This window comes from Rattus rattus, chromosome 14 (assembly GCF_011064425.1).
Source record: "Rattus rattus isolate New Zealand chromosome 14, Rrattus_CSIRO_v1, whole genome shotgun sequence".
NCBI lineage: Eukaryota > Metazoa > Chordata > Mammalia > Rodentia > Muridae > Rattus > Rattus rattus.
In genome coordinates, this window is record NC_046167.1 from 47059784 (window position 1) to 47064419 (window position 4636).

A 4636-nucleotide genomic window follows, 5' to 3' on the forward strand; every position below is an offset into this window, starting at 1 on the left:
CCTCTCTCCCTCCCCCTTGTGGTTGCTTTCTTCTCCCTCCTAAGTGGAACTGAGGCATCCTCACTTGGACCATTAAGCTTATTGACCTTTTTGAGTTCTGTGGACTGTATCTTGGGAATTCTGTCCTTTTCCTTTTTTCTTTCTTTCTTTCTTTCTTTTTTGCGAACATCCACTTATTAGTGAGAACATATTGTGTGTGTCCTTTTGGGTCTGAGTTATCTCATTCAGGATGACATTTTCTAGGTCCATCAACTTGCCTGCAAAAATCAGGATGACCTTCTCTTAATAGCTGAGTAGTATTCCATTGTATAAATAAACCACATTTTCCGTATCCATTTCTCTGTCGTGGGTCATCTGGGTTGTTTCCAGCTTCTGGCTATCACAAGTAAGGTCGCTGTGAACATAGTGGAACATGTGCCCCTGGAGCATGGTGGGGCATCTTTGGGGTATATTCTCAAGAGTGGTATTTCTGGGTATTTAGGTAGGTATATTTCCAATTTTTGAGGAACCTCCAAATTGATTTTCATAGTGGTTGTACCAGTGTGCAATCCCACAGGCAATGAAGGACTGATCCTCTTTCTCCACATCCTTGCCAACATGTGTTGTCACCTAAAGTTTTGATCTTAGCCATGTTGACTGGTGTAAGGTGGAATCTCAGGGTCATTTTGATTTGCATATCTCTGATCACTAAGACTCTGAACATTTCTTTAGGTGCTTCTCAGCTATTCGAGATTCTTCTTTTGTGACTTCTCGGTTTAGTTCTATTCCGCACTTTTTTTTTTGTCTGTTTGTTTGTTTGGTTGGTTTTTTGGTAGCAAGCTTCTTGAGTTCCTTATATATTTTAGATACTAGCCCTCTGTTGGATGTGGGGGTTAGTGAAGTTTTTTTTACCCAATGTGTAGTATGCCAATTTGTCTTATCACTATGTTCTTTACCTTACAGAAGCTTTCCAGTTTTATGAGGTACCATTTATCAATTCTTGATCTTAGAGCATGAGCCATTGGAGTTCAGTTTAAGAAATTTCTGCCTGTGCCAATGAGTTCAAGACTCTTCCTCACATTTTCTTCTATTAGATTCAGTATATCTGATTTTATGTTGAGGTTCTAGATCCATTTGGACTTCAGCTTTGTGCATGGTGACAAATATGGCTCTATTTTCATCCTTCTACATACAGACATCCAGTTACACCAGCACCATTTATTGAAGATGCTTTCTTTTTTACATTGTATTTTTTTTTGGCTTTTTTATCAAAGTGTGTAAGTGTGTGGTTTTATTTCTGAGTCTTCGATTCTATTTCACTGATAACCCTGTCTGGCTCTGTACCAATACTATGCTGTTTTTAGCACTATTGCTCTTAAGTACATCTTGAAATCAGGGAAGTTCTTTTATTGTTAAGAATTGTTTTCAGTATTATGGGCTTTTTACCTTTTCAAATGAATTTGAGAATTGCTTTTTCTCTGTCTTTGAAGAATCGTGTTGGGATTTTGATGGGGTTTTATTGAATCTGTAGATTCCCTATGGTAGGATGGCCATTTTTACTATGTTACTTCTGCAAATCCATGAGCATGGGAGATCTCTGCATTTTTGGAGATCTCCTTAAATTTCTTTCTTGAGAGGTTTGAAGTTCTTAACATAAAGGTCTTTCACTTCTAACCTTAGAGTTATCCTAAGATATTTTAGATTATCTCTGGCTATTGTGAAGGGAGTTGTTTCCCTAATTTCTTTCTCAGTCTGTTTATCATTTGTATAAGTAAGCTTGAGAGCTTCTAACCTTCTCTGTGCATTTGAAAAACACACTACTTTTGTAAATGCACAATAATGATAATCTGTTAGAAGGAGAGGGATTTACATGTTTCTCTTTAGAATAGTAACTCATTCACTGGCTAGGACATCAGTTGAAGATCACATTTTATAGAAGGACATTTGTATGAGTCTGAGAAACAGACTGAAAGATAAATCATATTAGTAGGATGCAAAAAAATTAGTCAGTATTTTTTATGAATAAACAGAGAAAAATGCAGCAATTGTACTGGCCTTAAAGCAGAGTTCCTTGAAGGATACAAATAGTACAGGAGATGAAAAGAAGAGGTACAATTGGATTCCCAGCAATGTATGAAGAAATGTAGCTTCTTTGATTAATGTCAGACAGAGTGAAAAAAGAGCATCTGTTATCTGATAGACAAAGATCAATGATAATGACAAATGTTAGCATGTTGTGTGTGGGCAATTGACCTGCTTCAGATAATATGTATAGAATATATAACGTTCTTTACTGAAAGAAATTCTGCTGAGGTGATTTTGCTGCCGAGACTCATGGTATATAGTAGATTTTGGAGACTCCTGTCTGTGCTGTGAAATATAGGGTGAACTTGTGTGAGAATGAAGACCATTCAGCCATGGAAACATTTCACACAGTCCTTGGCCTTTTCAGCATACAGTTCTGACAAATGCAAAGGCAATGGCCACAGGATAGCCTAGAGAGAATAGACAGACAGCATTCTGAATCTACAGGAAATAACACATCCTGTTTACTCTGACCTAGGCCAGAGGATGTGACCCATTGCAGGTAATGAAGTCAAAGCCACCCTGATGATGACAGTTCATTACAGAGAGCTAAGTAAACGACTCTCATTTACCTTGCTATACTCAACAATAAATAAAAAAGAAAGACAAATAATAGCTTTTCTTATTGGAACATTCTAACTTTATTATTTTAAATGCTAAATGCTTATCTCAGTCACATTCTGTACAACACTTAGGGTTTTAGCTAAAGTGATAGAGAAGAAAGAGAATGGAAATACAGGAGATGCAGACATGGCAGGCAAAAGCCAAAGACTAGTTATTTGAATAGCTTTTTTTTAAATGTCTGTTTAAAAAGTTCATATGGCCCTACTTCTTTCAGAGATTAAAAACATTTTAAAGGAGTGCTGCTCTGCCCTAGGCCGGGATGTTTGGGCAGTCCTCACTCTAACTTCTCCTACCATGAGCCAGGGAAGTCCTGGGTTCCTCCTGTGGGTATTGTTTCCAGCATTTATCCTCCTCTTTCTCCTCTTGTGTTTCACATGGCTCTAAGTAGCAGGACTCACAGAGGGACAGCTTCAGGAACCAATTACAGGATGGCCGAAGGCTGTATGCAACAAGAGGTTCTTGGTCTGAGCCACCTACCTATTTTTTTCCTAGGTGGCTTCCTCTGCATTCATATTTAGGGGCAGAGAACCTCTCGCCTTGAAGCCCCTATACTGGCTGCTGCCCCACTCATATTTCTTTGATCCAATTTCTCTAAAATCAAGGTTGTGCCTTGAGCTTCGAATCTTTCTCGGGTTGTCATTAGAGACATTCTTCGATTCAACCAAGCCAGCCTACTTTCCCTGAATATCTCAGCTGCTGAACACCAACAACATAGAATGTTTGAAGAGGTCTAAAGACAGGTTACCTCAGGAAACAGGGGTGCTATGGTACTATTTTTTCTGAAGACACTTATTTCAACAAGAAGATTTAGCTGCAGTTCAAACCAGGAGTCTTCATGAAATGGATGCTTGTGTACACTGTCCTCATCTGATACCACCAGCTGGATATGGAAGGACTCAAACTTTTCACTCACAGCTTCTTGTCCCTGCAGCATCGTGGAAGTAGAGTTCCTCCTTGTACATCAACCCAGTCCAGAGGAGAGTAAGGACTTCTACCCTTTATGCCAACAATATTCAGAGAGTCATGCCACAGGCCCTGAGCACTAAATGTAAGTTTGTAGAGAGCATACCAGTGATGGTCTTAGTTGGCCAGCTGAAGGTAACATTGGAGTCCCGGCCTTGGGAACTGGGAAAAATGCTACAGAAGTTGGGCTGTGCCCTGGCTATATGTACATGGTATTAGAGCCAGGCTGAAATGGAATGATCTGCCAAGAGGCATTTGCCCAGCAGTTACAGCTCTCAGCTCCTTCAACAGTGGCTAGTGCCTTCAGTTACTTCCAATAGGAGGCCAAAGGTTTAGGAAACTTACGAAATGCAGTCATTTCTCTAGTGTCCCTGGATGAGGGCAAGGAGTCTAAAAGAACTGTCTTGCCTGGACTTTGGGCTCTTTGCTGAAGAACAGACAGGAGGACATGGCCACCTGCTTCAATACCATCCTGTACCTGTTTCTGACTTTGCCATTCCATGCTGCCTTGACTTGGCATGTAGAGCTGTGACAAGATGGATGCTGCCAAGGCCTCTCCCTCTCTCAGTTCCAGACCTCCCTCTATGACTCCCTGTGTGGAAAGCATTTCAGAACCTACCTACATTAACCCACAAGCCTAGAAAGGCCTCTTAGATACCAAATCCCTCATGCCCAGCAACTCCACTCTCCAGGCCAATGGGACTGTACAAGCTCCCAAGCAATAGGATGCCTGAACAACTCAGCCACCCACACTTTGCTCTGCTCAAACCCAGCCCTGCTCTAAGGACAGTGCCTTAACTACATTCTTCTCCTTTTTGATTTTTTGGCTATTATTGTTTGTTTTTTAAGTTTTGGGATTTTTTGTTTGTTTGTTTGTTCATTCTTTTTTGGTTTGGCAGGATTTTTTGTAAAAGCTAGTTTATATATAAATACATCTCTATTAATAACTGTAACTCGGAAAAAAGACTTTCTGAAGGTATTAAGA

At 40.0% G+C, this 4636-nt stretch overlaps 1 pseudogene; it reads left to right on the top strand.

The window, feature by feature from the left end:
- Positions 1 to 2982: 2982 nt before the first annotated feature.
- LOC116883217 lies at positions 2983 to 4376 on the top strand (annotated as a pseudogene).
- Positions 4377 to 4636: the final 260 nt, after the last annotated feature.